We start from the raw sequence: 16,649 nt of genomic DNA, 5'->3' as shown, positions 1-16,649 counted from the left end.
AGTATGGATATACATGAGCCTCCTACAGTCTGAGCAATGCTGCGATGACAGACATCTTCGCAAAGACAAGTGGTGCCGAGCTGAGACCAAATGGAAGCACACGATACTGGAAGTGCTCCGTCCCCACGGAAAAATGCAGATATTTTTGATGCGGGCTCCAGAACAGAATGTGCATGTATGCATCCTGAAGGTCTACCACACTGAGCCAATCGCCCTTCCGGAGGGAGGACTTCATCTGGCAGGGTGTAATCATCTTGAACTTTTCCTGGGGTAGAAAGAGATTGAACTTGGATAGGTCTAGGATAGTGCGCAGGCCAGCCTGGTTGGGTTTGTGCACTGCAAACAGACGGGAGAAGTAGCCCTTCTCTTGCTTCCTGAGGGGAACAGGTTCCACTGCTCTGAGGTCTAGAAGCTTATGTACCTCTGCTCTGAGGGAGGGCTACCCAGTCTGCTGGAAGGGAGGGTTGAAGGGTGGGGGGGCAAGCAGAAGCCCACCCAAGCGATTGACAAAACCCATAATTCTTCGGTGATGGTCTGCCACGCCTCCAGATGAGACAAAATTCGTCCTCCCACCGGAGTCTTGTGCGACCGATGAAAAATATCACTTAGATATTTTATCGGCGGAGAGACCACCTGTTCCTGAAGAGGAGGCTATTGGCTGAGAGAAAAACTGGTAACCTTGCCGTTTCTGTTTACAGAAGGGCCCACTAGCTGCAGCATCTGTATGGCACTCACAGAGGTCTTGAAAGCCTCTGAAACCAGAGAAGGACCTTGTTTGGGAGCCCAACCTCTGAGTGTAAGGTGCCTTTGCTGGAGTTTTTGCAAGGACTGACAATGACTTGGCAGTTTGAGTGCTTGCCTTGGTCTTTGTTAGTTCCTCATCCGTGGAGGAGTGGAACAGTTATTTTCCCTCAAAGGGGAGCTCAAGCACCTTATCCTGAACTTCCTTCAACAACTTCCTAGCATACAGGCACGCTTGGCGGGAGATGTCTACCCCGACCATAAGGCCTCGAGCAGAAGTGTTGATGTGATGGGCTGCAGGCTCAAGTAGATCCCCGCCAGAACCCTGGCATCCGACAAGCCGCCTTTGAAGTCCTACAGCCAATCAGCAGGAATACTTTCCTGGAACTCAGCTAGCTCCTTCTACAGTTTGATATTGGCAGCTGCCATTATATGCTCAATATTAGCCTGATGTAGCTGAAGAGCTGAATCGGAAAAAAACTTTTTCCCAATGACATCAAGAATCTTGTCCTCCTTGGAAAGGATCTACGGCACTGCAGTCGAGGATGTAGAGGCCGGCTTCGACTGGATCATAGCTGCTGCCAATATCGTCGACGAGAGGACCGGGCTAACAGACAAGGATATGTCCTCCGATGCATGAAGCTTGTAGCGAGCGTCAATTTTCTTGTTTACGTGCTGTCCGGAATGATGTTTTTCCCAGAACTTACGGGCCTCGGCCAGGACGTCCTTCTGAAGGAACAGGCCGCCGCGCACCTATGTTGACCGAGTGAAGGCTCCAGAAAGTACCCCCTCTTGTGGAGCTGGGGCTTCAGGCATTGGGATGTGTAGCATTGCCATCATAGCCACCACCCAGTCCTGAAAGGCTCTAATAGAGGGGGGTGGTTCATCGCTGTCCTGATCCATCTGGTCCTCATCCAGTGAGGTGGGAGCAGAAGACTGATTTGCTGCACGCGGTGCCTCAGGTCCCGAAGGGGTGCTTGGCAGAGGAACCTGGAGTCTTTTCCACGGTGGAAAATGGAGGCAGAGGAGGAAGTGGGGGTTGGGGGCCCACAGGGAGAGGTGGATGAGGTAGCACCACCGGAACCTGCATGGGGATTGCCGGAGCAGGGACTGGTTCAGACGGCTTATTTCCTTAAACAAATCCTTAAAGTAAGTCTTCATGGGATAAAAATGCATAAGCGTCTGAAATGTATCAGAAAATCATCCTCAGATGAAGGGCTAGGCGCTAGAGTGGGCAGAGGCTGCTTGGAAAGGGGAATACCCCCAGAATCACAAAGAGAATGGTTGCCAGGATGGTCCCCCACCAATTGGATCCACGTAGATCAAAGGCGTGGACGCAGGAGTAAGCAATGCTGTATACAGAAGCAGAGTCGGAGCATGCCAATCCATTGGAGGGCGGAACAAGTTTTTACTTTGCACAAAACATGGAAAAGGCAGCTATGCCCACAAAAACAGGCCCCTCGGACCAGCCATGGTGAACGTTGGTGTAAGAGAGGTAGTCAAAATGGCTGCCATGGACCACGGGGGTTGAGCCGCCATTTTGTCAACACCTGAGGCGAACTGCGTCACAGGAGAAGTGAGGCCATAGTCATCACAGGGGAGTCAGGGGTCTTATGAGACATTTTAGCCTTGGAACAAGGAACCTCGGCAGAGCTGGTACTAGCAGATCTAGAGTGTTTATTGGACACCTTAGGGACTGCTGAAGAATTACCCCAGGGTGGGGGACCCTCAGCAGAGCCGGTAATGAGAGGTTTATGGTGCCTGACCGGCTTCTTAGCCCCCTCAGCAGGATTGGCTTCACCACAGACCTGAGTGCTGGAAGGCTTAGAGTCACCCTCTGAAACCAGGACCCTTAAAGGGGGCCTCTCAATCTTGCCGGTATTAAATATAGCCCCAAGAAGGGGAACATCGTGAGTAACCCGGGTACATTTAGTCACCATGAGAGGGACCTTGAGCGGAGACTCGTTACAGGGGTCAGCCCCGCGGTTTCCCCATCTGGAACTAACTGTACCAACAGCCCCAGAAGTAATGGGCCTAACTTTAGCCCCTCAAAGGGGAACCTCGGAAGATGATCCAGTTTTAGCAGCCCCCTTGCAGGGGACCTCAGAGGAAATTCCAGATCGCCTGTTAGATCCCTTGGGGGACACCTTAGGGAGATCCCTGGTATTAGAGCCACTTGAGCCCCTCCAGGACCTAGAAGACTCCAGGAAGGAGTCCCCTGGCAGGGGTGCCGTGAAAAGAAACGAACTTACTGGCAGTTCCCTTTTTTCTTCAATGAGTGCTGTAAGTGTGGTGGACGAACACGTTGAAACACCTTCTCCTACCTGACAAGTTGACGCTGAGGTGCCCGGACAGAGAGGAAGTCGCAATAGAAGCACGAGTCCCAACGGTGTTCTGGGCCTAAGCACTCCAGGCAAAGAGAGTGGGGATCCACCATCGCAAAACGACATTTGCACGATGAACAGGAGATGAATCCCAGACGCTCCGGTACAGATGGATGAAAGATGACCGTGGAACCCAAGCAGGAATGAAGGACAAGGGAACAAATAGAAAAAATATTCCCAGTGATGCAAGTGCATCAGACCCCAACTGCGGGGAGAAAAGGACTGAAGGGCGATGCGTGGGGCTGAGCTCAGAAAGGCAGAGTTACGGCCATGTGCAGTGGCCCTGCATTAAAAATAAAAGACAGACACAAAATTGAATGTTTTGCTGCTTTTTAATAAAAGTACTCCGGTCCCATCCAGAAGGATGGAATATCCAACAAGTATGGAGGAAAGGGGACGGGACATAGGAGTAAGATGAATGAGAAGTCTGGGAGGAGGTGTCTAGATGTTGATGTGTGTGATTGGGTGTCTATCAAGAAAGGTGTTGTGAAAAGAAATGGTGATCGTTTGTATTCTAAACCGGTTCAAGTGATGGAAGTTTTCAGAGGGGCAGTGAGGGTGTGGGGAGGTCAGGTGTGAACTTGGCAAGAGTAGCAGGGGTCAAATAAATGTCAAAATTGGAGAAATGAGTGCATTGAACTCCCCAGTTACCACAGGGCTCTTCTGGTCGAAGAAGAACTTCCGATTAGTGCAAATGTTTCTAATATCTTCTGTGTACATAGTTTTGTTGTTCGAGTTTGTGTTTGAGATCACCAGTTGTGAATATGAAAGGTCAAGGGAGGGAGATCTATTGTAATGTTATCTCCCATTAGAATGGGAATGAAGAAATAGAATGTGGCAGCACAAGCAGGGGTAGAATGTGGTGATTGATGGAGAGAGACGGTTGGAGATCAAGGGGGCAGTTGGATGTGCTGGGGGTCTTTGGCTGTACGGCTTAACAAATAAAGCCACATGATCACGTACCCTGTGTGTGGATCATCGTCTTTTCAGTTTTGCAGGGGATAAGGTATGGTATAGCCATATGAGGAACGTGGGGAGCAAGAGATCTGTAGGATATTGCTACATCTGCTCTCTCATCCCCATGCTTCTGGCATTCCTAGGGTATTTATCCTGAGTGAGGTAGAGGTAGCAGATGCGCTATGTCTGATGCACCTAGCCTGTGCAAGATTCAAGGGCAGTTTAAAGAGCAGTCAATTACGGCATCAATCCTACCAATTGATGAAGATTGCTCAGTTCACGATTATACAAAGCAGAGGTGTGTCCAAAGAACCCAACTGACTTTAGAAGGGGCTATTTTTTGTAAAAATGATGGGAGCAAGGTGCGAAGAGTTGCAGAGCTCGAGGAATGAGGGGATTCTCTGAAGGAGTCGCACGAATAAATCAAGAGTGTGAAATCACTTCCAGCATCTGACATGGCTTAAAGAGCCAGAAAAACCTGTTAAAAAACAGACACTCCAATTTTTCGCTATGTTTTAAGGGCGAGTGCACATGGGAACTGCAGCTACATGCTTCGCATCACAGATCTGGCTTGAGGTATGGTTGCTCTGCAACTTCTAGGTAACTTTTAGACCTCTAAACAGAATGCAGCTACGCCCCAGACATCTTGTCACCGCGGCCCAGGGCTACTTAACAGGAAGATGGATCCAAGTTGGAGGCTGCATCTGGAGGCTGGCCGGCGAGCTGGAGGCAGATCGGTGACACAAGGTATCCCCAGCAGGCATAAAGATCTGTGTGGGCGCTGCCATCTTTAGTTGTCTTGTACATGAGCGGGGGTCTGGAGCAGCTCACCAGTACGCCAACGTTGTTCTCCACGTCTGTTGTTGCTAGGCAACAACGCCCAGTGCAATGACCGTGTCAGGAGCAGCGGACTATTTAAACCTAGAATACCAGGGTATAGGTGCATCGCAATACGCTCCGTTGGTTAGCTTCTTGTGAGTCCTTCCTTGTCTGGCTAACTTCTGCCTGACCTTGCTTCTCTGCCTGTTACTTGTTCTTCTGCTCCTCCTCCCTTCCTCTATCCTCTTGGTGACCTTCAGCTACCTTTGTCATGGCCCCTACTTGTTGCCTTCTGCCTTCCTATGCCGACTGCCTTCTGCTTCCCCCTTTTGCCTCTGAAGCCTGTGCCTTCCAACTTGTGCTCAAGTTGTGTTGGCACTCTGCCTATCTAGGCATTTTTCAACCTGAGGGAGATTCTTCCTTGTTTCAAGTGCCCACTGGAGGGTTCCTCGGCTGCACAACAACCAGGCATCTAGCTCTCCCGCCACTGTAACCTGAAGACAGAGAGCTGTCTCTTTGTTACTCACCGGACGGGAAGTAAACCAATCGGTGGCCGGAAGACACAGGACTGCACTATTGATTGAAGAGCTAGGTCGGGGCCTCCAACCTAGCCTCCTCTCTGTGAGGGCACAAGACCTTTTTAACGATATGACCCTCTGCTGGGTAGGACCAGGCAGATGGACTGATCGCTCAAAAGGGCAGGGAGGACACGCCGCCAAGAACCCAGCTGTAAAGGAAAAAACAAGAGGTGAGCAATTGGAACTTTAAGAAGAATCCTTTCCCTTGATACTTCTTTCTAGTAGTACCTGAGCTATGCCCTCCCCTTGTTTAAGGCAACCGGAACCACCTATAAGTAAGAAAGGAGAATGTAACCTACACTAATGATAGTTGTCGCTAGGCTACGAGGTATAGAATCATAAATTGGAGAACCCTTACCACGGATGTTGTTGTTGAGTCTGAGTTATCCCAAAGGAGTCCAAAAACGGAAGTGCAAAATAATAAACGGGGAAGGTTAGTTAGGGAACTAAACCCGGGCGGAACGAGGGCCGCGCTAGAGTCGAGTGGGTGCACTCTCTGCAAGGCGTCCCTGTGCACTATTGGAGGATGTCCAATGGAAGTCTGATTGTGGAGATGATGGGAACAACAACCATAAGAATTGTAGGTGATGGTTTCGGTGACAGGCAAAGGCAGTCCGTGAGGGAGAAAAAGAGGTCTGGTACACAGGTGAGTAGTTTACCAAATCGGCAGGCAGAGGCAGTCCGTGAAGGAGGAAATAGGTCTGGTACACGGGTCAGTAGTTTTCCAAAATCGGCAGGCAGAGGCAGACCGTGAAGGAGGAAATAGGTCTGGTACACGGGTCAGTAGTTTTCCAAAATCGGCAGGCAGAGGCAGTCCGTGAAGGAGGAATTAGGTCTGGTACACGGGTAATTATAGTAGGATCGAAGACGGAACTTCTAAACACCGGGATGCAACTTTAATCAGAAGCAGCGACTTTCCCGGTTGTGCGGTTTAAATCGGGAAGGGGAAAGGCGGAACCGGACGAAACCGAGGTTCACGCATCATCGCCCATCTGCTGAGAGCGGGAGGCGGAATGCTGGGAATCGTAGTTCAACTCGCCGCAGGGCGCCGCGGAGTGAGCCGAGGCTACTATTTTCCAGGGCAGTTGCCAGTGGGCGTAGAATGGATTTGCAATGTGACGCATGCCCTTCCGAAGGGCTATAATCCTCCTCCGTGCCTGCCGAGGCGTAACACTCGTGGCGTGGGCAGAAGGCCGCCAGGTACCTGTTCCGTCCGTTTGTACCAGTGACGGGATCGGGGGTCTAGACGAAATGCCATTTTAGCATCTGTACGGAATTCTGAAGAACGTTTTCATTACAAACCCGGTTTCACTGAGACCAGGTACTTGACAATTGCCTACAGTCAGTTGCCTCCAGCCTGGCGAGGTGTCTGCAGTTTCTCTACTCTTCATGTGCCCATTCTCGTAATCCCCAAAGAACACCTAGTTTTGGCCTGTCCAAAGCCTGAAGTTACTTCTGTGGCCCCTTTGTCCACTGTCCTCCTTGCATCTCTTTCATCACCTTATATGGACAAATCAAAGACTATGTTTGACAGCAAAAATCAGGAACAATTGCTACGAAGGACAAGATCCAACTACCTTTCAGCAGCATCAAAGGCTTTAGTGGACATTCCCAATAGATACCGGCTGTTTAGCCACACCAAGACGTTTTTGCTTCCCTACGGGCACCAGGCGCCCAAGCAGAGGCCAATGCCAAATGGCTCCAGGTGACTAGGTACAAACCTTTACTCTATGTGACCACTTCCGAGTCAGCGTTCAGTTCCATTAGAGAAGAATTGAGGGCACTCACGCTCATAACTTTGCAGAACCGGTACATACTCGACCTCCTGACAGCAAAGGAGGGCAACGTATGCCAGAGAATCGGGAGCAGTTCTGCACATTTGTGCCCCCCAATGATACAGAGAACAGTATTCTCACCAGAACGATTGCGGCCTTACATAAACTCAAAGTAATCATAGAGACTGACGCTGGGATCACCAACGATTCGTAGATCGTCTCTCCTGGGTACCTTCTTGGTTGAGCCTTGCTATGAAGATTCTGTTACCTATTTCAGTCTTCTTTCTTATCCTTTTCTGTTACTGGCAAATGCTCTTACAATGTTGCTCTGCCCAGATACGAACAGCTGCTGCCATGATGACTGTAACCCTGTCCACGTCTAGGGTCATCACCACTTCATCCCATATGGGTACTCAAACTGAAGTTGTTTTGTGTCCTCCACCAAATTGGCATGCTTATGCGGAGTGCAGGGTAGATTGCGGATATTGTTGGCGAAGAGGTAGGTTTGTTTGGTGGAGTAGTAGGCCCATATAGGGACCAGTGTGAGATATCGTTATATGGATGTTCCCCAAGACAATGATTATGATTTGTGAAAGTACTGATTAAAGGGGGAAATGTTCGGGGGTCAGGATTACGAGGGGTTTATGTTGCACGCACCATTTTGATGACTGGGGGAATGTGACGTTGCAATTTTATATATGTCAAGTGTAGATAATTATGGATGGGCTATGTTACTTTTAGAGTTACTTTTTGTCGAGAAATGATACAGATCAGCTTGCATGCGCTCAGAAAGATAACATGTTAAAACCCCTAAATGCAACATAAACACGATTCACACATGGGGAATTAATGAATCTCAATATAGTGGGCTTTTTGCAAATGAATTAAACACGGTAGTCTGTGTTGTTTGCAAGGTGAGTGAGGAGCGTACGACAGAAGGGGATTCACTATTTGTTGTAGCTTGCACTAAAACACGGGGTGAGTCAATTCTAAGGAACGGATGGTGGCAACAGTAAAGACAGACACAAGTGATCACAGTTCAAGGGCGTTTATTAAGCTGAATAATGGGTGAGAAAAACACTTAATCTAAACCTAAAATCTAACATGGGAGCAAGCTATGATCACGAAAAATTGGAAAAGCAGTCCTAGTGGCGTCTTGTCAAATATAAAGGTGCCTATACCAAAAAACCTACTGCCAATCTTTACAACTAAGTTACAAAATAATGTGGGATAATGTGCTTAACAAAAGAAAGAAGTGATCACCAAATGATAAGTCAGATTGGTATTGCTGGGTCGCCCTTCCCCACGTTTTTAGGACGGGACAAGGCAGGACCTTCGAGCACAGCACACTCCTGGGCCTCGCCCGCACAAGGTTACAGTACCTTTCAACGATAACCCAAAACAATAAAAAAACAAAAGTCCCTTTGGCAATCTTTTCTCGTTGGGCTTCTGCTCTTTGCCTCTTGGATCCCCCTCAGTGGGGCTCTGATCCTTCCTACAACGTTAGCCACCCTCAATCAGGTTCTGTACGGAACTCATGGTGACAACAGTAAAGACAGACACAAGTGATCATGGTTCAAGGGTGTTTATTGAACAATTAATTCTATCCAACAAACAAACAAAAACAAAAAGTTCACGTTGGGTGATGGCTTCACCCCTCAGTCCCACTCTTGCGGTCGCCGACCCCTTATGTATCGTATTCAACCAATCAATGAAACACTGAACGGTGGGTAAGAACTTTCCAGCCCCGATTTCCCTCTTTCAGGTTGGACCCCTTCTTGACATTAATTTCCCTCTGCCGTATTCACTCTTCGTAACTTTACAACATACTGTTCATAGGGACTTCAGCAAACAGGACTAATTTCCCGTAGCTTCTCAATCATCTGTCATCTGACGGACTTTCGATGGTACAGAGGATTTTACAAGCCCCCTGTATGACCACTTTTACTTTTTTTCCGCCTCTTCCAGAGGTTCCTGTCTGAGCACCCACGTGGTGCCGGACTCCTCTGTTGCTGGTTTTCCCCTCTCTTGCCAATTGTATCTCCAATACTTTCAATGTTCAAATGAGCTGTTAGCTACTTTTCGATCAACACAGTTCGGTTTCTAAGAACAACTTGCCTTTCTTTATCCTTGGAGTCAAGGTTGGTACCACTGAGACCAGGGTCTTGCGTACCATAGACATCTGCTGTAAGAAACGCTGCAACACACGCTGGCTACTGTTTGCGGTCTTATGATTCCTTCTGTGGAGGATTCACGGGCCTTGGTTGGAAAGGGAAAGGTCGCTTCTCTCCTTGTCATGCTCTCAGTAAGCACCGTCTTTCTCCTCCTCTTGAACTGCTGTGCTGAGTTAGCTCTAACATCGTGCAGTCTGCCTTGCTCCTCCTGTGCTTTTGTGCTCCACCTTTTATCCCTGTGGGGAAGGCAAAGGGCTGTCAGGTGTGCGTAGTTATGGTCGATTGCTTGACTTTACCTGACCCTTTTGTTGGGACATGTCATGTAAACGGCTTGGGTGTTAGTCTGTAGTCTATCACAGTGTAGGAAAGTGTTTGTGTTGGAAAAGGGGTTGGGGGCAGAACCTCGGGGGGCACCGTGTCTCACTAGTCGGTGTCCCACTTCCACTCCCAGGTGATCCTCCAGCACTGGTCCACCCCCTGGAACTGGATCCAATAGCGATGGCCGTGTCCTGGCCACCTGGATGACAGCTCCCCGGAGACTAGCAGGTGAGACACCTTCAGGTTTCTCACACAATGCCCAAGGCTAATTAATGGGAAAACCAGGAGTTTCAATGGTATTTTCAGTTGTGCGATAAAGCAAAGGGTTATTTTGATTAGAATTATCCAATGAAATCAGTGACTTGGGGAATGAGATAGCATCACTAACTCAAAGAGAAATTATTTACCCAGCTTTCCTTATATCACTTGAAATATTTATGCTGACCGTGTGCAAGTAGAAATTGAGGTTAAAAGGGCTTAGGCTAGTTATTGCTAGTAATGAATTATGTTTGCATACAAATGTTTAACTGAATGATGTCATGACTCACCACGGACGAATCCTAAAAAGAGGTGAGTTCTACACATGAGCTTAGAGCTTAAGATAAGGGCTACCAATGAAAACATAGGAATTGGAGAAAGATGGGACTTCTTTGAAGAGGGTTTTTTCCAATCACATTTGGGGGGTGGATTGTAACAAAGTATCTGTGAGGGGTCAAAAATGTTTTATTAACTCAAAAGGTTGGATAAATGCCTCACTATCCCCACCCTGACGAGGATTTCCCTGCCTAAAATAAACTAAAGGAAACACTCTAACAAAAGGTACCTGTCCCTCACACTTGTACATACACCAAACAATAAGAAAGCTTATGGCAGTTCAACAACAAAAATATGACTGTAGTATTCACACTATGCTGGCTGTTTCTTCTGATAACCCGGGTGAATTCCCCTTGCCCAGATTTAAGCAGGATTGTGTCGAACTGTTCAAAAAGGATAAGGAAATCCTGTGTCATAACAAAAAGTTACACTTCTATTCTCTTTTTGATCCAACTTGATAATATAAAGTTCCAACTGGGGATTCCAAAGATCATTCACAATTGTTTATGATATGATATATGATATGATATGATGTGGTATTTGTAACACGCCTATACACAGGTGTTTCAAGGCGCGACGAGGCAGGGAGGGGAGGAACAAGGGGAGACAAAACAAACGATCCTACTACGCCAGGTGTCATTCAGATCGCGCAAGTGCAGGGGTGGGGGAGGGGGGAAAAGTGCAAGGGGAAGGGGAGGGGGGAAGTGCAGTAAAGGTAAGTGGCGTAAGTAATAAATAAAAAAGGGCCAGCTAGTGGCAAGTGCAAGGTAAGTGCAGAGCAAGTGCTGGGGAAGGGGGGGGGGGCTGTAGGGATACAGAGACAGTCCCGTAGTGCAGAGGGGTTCCAGGGGATCAGTGACTGGGACCAGGACCGAAGGCAGTTTAGAGTGGTCAAGTTGCAGGATCAGTGCAGTTTAGTGAAGAATTTAATTAGCTGTTCAGCAGGGGAGAGGGAGAGAGAAAGCAGAAGCAAAGAGGAAGGTTTTGAGGTGCTTCCGGAACCGGAGGTGGTTCTCCTCAAGTTTCAGGGAGGCAGGAAGGCTTTTCCAGAGGGAGGCCCCTGCCGCGGAGAGAGATCTACCCCCAGCTCGTTGCTTCGAGAAGCGGCTGACCATGAGAGAGTTGGAGGCGGATGAGCGAAGGGCTCGGGGAGGAAGATATTTGGGGAGAGAGAGTTGAAGGTATTTAGGACCCAGGCCCCAGAAGGCCTTGTGGACAATGCAGAGGGTTTTGAACTTTATCCTCGCAGCCACTGGGAGCCAGTGTAGAGATTTCAGTCCTGGAGAGATACGGTCCCTGGGCTTGAGGCCAAGGACAAGTCTCGCAGTTCTGTTCTGGATGAGTTGCAGAGGGCGGAGAGTGGAGGCAGGCAGATTAAGATAGAGGCTGTTACAGTAATCCAGCTTCGAGAGAACCAGGGCTCGGGAGACAGTGAGCTTCTGGGGGAAGGAGAGGAAGGGAAGAATACCTCTGAGGAGGTGCAGCTGGTAGTGTGACCACTTGGCGACGTCAGAAATATGAGGAGAGAAGGAGAGTGTGGAGTCGAAGATGACCCCAAGGTTTTTTGCCTTGCAGGTAGGAGCAGGGAGGGGGCCAAGGGAGGCAGGCCAGAGAGCTGCAGGGAAGGAGGGAGTGGGAGTACCGATGAGTAGTATCTCAGTCTTACTGGCATTAAAGCAGAGGTCATTGGCGGCACACCATTCTTGGATAGCAGACAGACAGTCAGAGATGAGGGAAGGAGAGGGGGAGGCTGAGGGTAGCCTGAAAATGAGCTGGGTATTGTCCGCATAGCACTGGAAATTAGGGCAGAGAGCGGCGATGCGGTGGGCAAGGAGAGCCAGATACTGGTTGAACAGCCAGGGAGAGAGATTAGATCCCTGGGGGACACCAAAGGTGGAGAAAAAGATGTCGGAGAGGAAGGACCCCAGTTGGACCTGGGAGGGTCGATTTGAAAGGAAAGAGGTCAGCCACGCCAGAGCCTGACCAGTGATACCCAGGTTTTCCCGGAGACGGTTGAGCAGGATGGCATGGTTGACAGTGTCAAAGGCAGAGGAGAGATCGAGCAGAATGAGAACACACGGAGTGTTGGAATCGAGGTTCAGGAGCAGGTCTTCACGGATGTTCAGAAGAGCAGTTTCCGTGCTTCTGGCAGCTCTGAAGCCAAATTGATGGTCATGAAGACTACCAACAGATTCAGCATGGAGGTTAAGCTGGGAGATGGCCAGTTTCTCCAGGAGCTTGCCCAGGAAGGGAGTGATGGAGATAGGGCGATAGTTAGCCGGGCAGGAGGGGTCGGAAGAGGGTTTCTTGAGAAGAGGGTGCACAAGGGAGTGCTTGAGGGGGGAAGGGAAGACTCCAGAGGCGAAGGAGTGGTTGCAAAAGTCAGCCAGGGCAGGAGCCAGGGAGTCGATGTGGTCCTTGATAGTTTTGGAGGAACAGGGGTGAACCTGTTTAGACGAGACTTTCATTGATCGGACTTGTCTGGAAACCTCGTCAGCAGAGAAGGGTGGAAAGGCAGAGAAAGAGGGAGGAGGGTTGACTGCAGAAGGGCCAGAGGAAGAGCCGGGTAGGGGGGGAGGGAGGTGAGAGGAGGAGAGCGAGGACAGGATGTCCTGAGTTTTAGAGATGAAGTGAGAGGCCAGTGCAGTGCAGAGGGCCTGGGAGGGGACAGGAGAGGTAGAGACTGCAACAGGGTTGGCCAGCTCCTTGCAGATTTTAAAGAGTTCGGCGGAGTTGTTTGATGCCGCAGAGATGCGGGCTTGGATAAGGGCTCTCTTCTTGGTGAGAACGGAGAGCCGGTACTGCCTTTGAAGCAGGCGGCAGGCCAGTTTGTCAGAGGATGAACATGAAGCACGCCATTTCCTCTCAGCAACCCTGCACTTGCGCTTTAGGGTGACGAGATCCGAGTCATACCAGGAGTTACATTTGGCTTTGGGCTTCAGGCGGATTCTCATGACGGGGGCAAGGATATCAAGAGTAGCAGATATAGCAGAGTGGAGCATGGAGAGGGCTGTGTCAGGGTGGGAGTCAGCCGAAGGGGCAGGGGGGGAGAGAAGGTAGCAGCAAAAGCCTCAACTGACACACGCTTCATGGGTCGGATGACCGAGAAGGTGGGTGGCAGTGAAGAGGGTGGCTTTGCCTGAGGGGTAGGGAGGGTGAGGTGGGAGGATAGGAGAAAGTGAAACAAAGCTTTCCACTTTTAGCCAATGTTTTTGTGTAAGGAATTCATGGTGGCAACAGTAAAGACCGACACAAGTGATCACAGTTGAATGGTTTTTAATAGACTGTATGATGGTTGGGAAAACGCCTAATCTAAACCTAAATCTAAGATGGGAGCAAGCGTTGACCATCAAATGAAAATAAGGCAGTTTTAGTGGCGTTGTGTCAAATAAAAAGGGCCTATACTAAGAAAACATTTGCCAAACCTTACAACTAATACAAAAAAGAAGTGGGATAGTTTTCAAGAAAAGAAAGAAGTGTTCACAAATAATATGTCAGGATGCGGTAGCTTGGGTCTCCCTTCCCCACGTTTTGAGCATGGGGTAAGGTAGGATCTTGGAGCACAGTACACTCTCAGGCTTCCCCAGCACAAGACGGCAGTTCCACTTGCAGCTATCTGGGCTGTTGATGGCCAAGTCTTGTTTCTCTTGAAGGTCCCTTGCCTTCGAGGGCATGACGTATTCGAATAACAAAACAAAAGTTCCTTCAACAAATGAAAGTGCGTTTGGGTGTTGGCCTCACCTCTTCTGCGTGCAGACTGTTCTCGAATCTCAGCCTCCCTCCACCAGGTTAACTATGGCTCTCGAGTCACATTTGCAGGATTCACTCACCTTTGTTTCTCAATGGGCCTCATTACGAGTTTGGAGGTAGCCATGCCCTTCAGGGCATGGCTACCCCCAAACTAGGGTCCGGGTACCTCAAAAGGGGACTTACCGGGCCATTCAGACCTTGGAGGGCCCAGTAATTCCCTTTCGCAGGACCCGGACCCAGTACGTCCCCATTCCCATTTGAGCCCCCATATGGCTCAATGGGAATGGGCAGGATGGTAACAACGGTCCCGTTAATAACGGGGTCGTTGCTGCCATCCGGTACTGCTCACGGGTGCCGCTCTGCATGCCTGGTCTGACCAGGCGTTCCAGAGTGGCACCCACGAGCATACTCGGAATGTTGCGGCGAGGTAACAACAGCACCGGTAGCACTACCGGCGCCGTTGTTGCCTTACTGCAACGCTCCTAATGAGGCCCAATGTCTTTTCAAACAGTTCCAGTGGACATCCCTCTAACGGGTTCACCTTTGTCAACACACTGTTTCTTGGTACTTTAGACTTTTCCCCTTCTTCGTTAGCAGCCCGCTCCCGGGTTCACTCTTGCCAACTTCACATTCACCTTGCTTTCAATGATTGCAGGGTTTCCTTGTTTTCTCTATAGTTCTTAGGTCAAAGGCTTTCGACTGTACAGGGATTTTGCTCGACTTCCTGTATGACCACTTCGACCTAACTTGGCGGCTCTCCTATGGCCTTTAGGCATCTGTGGTTTCACTCAGACGGGGATCAACCAGAGTCTCTCAAATTAGCACCCACATGGTGCCGGTTTTCTCTGCAGCTTGTTTCCCCTTAATACTTTTACAGTTCTTTCAACTTGGTTCAATTTGCCACTTTGCGCCTTTCATTCACCACAGCCTGACTCTTATCGGCTCTCCTCTCGACTTACATGGAGTCAAAGTCGGTACCACAGTAACAAAAGATTCCCTCACTTATCAGCGTCAACACGCTCTGTGTATCATTGACATCTATTGCACCACACTTGGGATATTGTCCATGGTCTTACGATTCCCTCCGTGGAGGTTTTGTGGCTCTGCGTCGGAAAGGGCAAGGTTGTGTCTCTCCTTGTCAGCCTCTCGATATTCAACGACTTTCTCCTCCTCTTGAACTGCCAGGTCTAGATAGCTGTCTCGTCATGCGGTCTGCCTTGTTCGTACTGTGCTCTCTTACTCCACCTTTTATCCCAGTGGGGAAGAGAAATGGCCATCAGGTGTGTGTGATTCTGGTAAATTGCCTGACACTGCCTGACCCTTGTATTGGGACATGTCAGGTAAACGGCTCTGGTGTTAGTCTGTCTCTCTTGAGTGTTGTGCGGAAGTGTCTGTGTCGGAAAAGAGGGGCGGGCAGTGTTTTTTAAATGTCCGACATGGCAGGATGGGGAAACGGTGTTGAAAGAAGGGTGATACCGCGTCCCAGCCGTCAATGTCCCACAACCACTCCCCGAGGACCCCCCCATCCAGGTGATCCTCCCTCACTGTCTACCCCCAGGAACTGGATCCAATCATGACGGCCGTGTCCTGGCCACATGGGTGAAAGATCCCCGGGGACTAGCTAGGAAGACACCTTTAGGTTTCTCACACATGTCATCAACAATGAATATTTCAATGAAGATCCTGAAACAGTTTGTCATAATATTTCAGTACTTCATGAGTTTCTAAACAAATGTCTTCACAAGAACACCTTAATGGTTCTTCATAAGCTTGATTCCACCACAGTACTGCAACAACGCCCACCTAGTTTACTCTTCCGCCAGGCCTACTACTGCCACAACTCTCCGTTCCTGTGTACTCTCCTGCCGGAACAGAACCAATTGTTACAAATATTTCTTGGAGCTGGTGTACTCTACTCCCAGCCAAGACAAACTACAGCAATTTTCTTTTCAGTTATACTCTCCTGTGCGAAGCGAGAACCAATTGGTTTAAAGTACTTTGACCTGGTATACTCCCTTGCCAGGCCAAATACAAACTCCAAGCACTTCTGTGCAAGGGTCAACTTCAAAGGTTTTAACAATGTCTTATGCGTCACACAATTAGGCTTAGGAATATCTTCAAGGGAAACAAGAATCCCTCGTGCTATATTGAACCTTTTTCTTCAGAAGGGCAGCCCTCCTGCCAATCTTGTTCCATCTCTGCATTATTAACCACAGGCTGATAACTCTTTCTCCCCTTCACACTTCGTCGACTTTGGCAATGTGGGTTTAAGCCAACACTTACTATGATATTCTTTACACCGGGGCAATATTCTTCAAACACACTGTTATCCTCAATTATCTTCATTTGGCTTAGGCAACATTGGTTGTTTATCAATTGCCTTAATATAATTATCTTTTGCCATTGGCAATAGTGGTTTGTGTTCCCTTCTGGAGGTATTGCCCTTTGTGTGTTTGCCTTTTTCTGTAACCCAATATGTAACAGTCAGAGCGTTCCGTTTGAATCTTTAAGTTCTTATTAGGCCAACTGCTTTGGTTTGTATCAGCTTGGTATGCGTCA

The 16,649-nt window shown here is 49.0% G+C and overlaps 1 protein-coding gene across 1 annotated transcript in view; it reads right to left on the bottom strand.

The window, feature by feature from the left end:
• Positions 1-16,649, bottom strand: part of HSPH1 (heat shock protein family H (Hsp110) member 1) — a 2,244,846-nt gene that overhangs the window by 2,095,944 nt on the left and 132,253 nt on the right. The gene's annotated exons all lie outside the window — the stretch shown is intronic.

The sequence above is a fragment of the Ambystoma mexicanum genome, chromosome 7q (genome assembly GCF_040938575.1).
Source record: "Ambystoma mexicanum isolate Mex_15411 chromosome 7q, UKY_AmexF1_1, whole genome shotgun sequence".
In the NCBI taxonomy this organism is placed as follows: domain Eukaryota; kingdom Metazoa; phylum Chordata; class Amphibia; order Caudata; family Ambystomatidae; genus Ambystoma; species Ambystoma mexicanum.
This window is presented reverse-complemented; position numbering and strand designations above follow the sequence as displayed.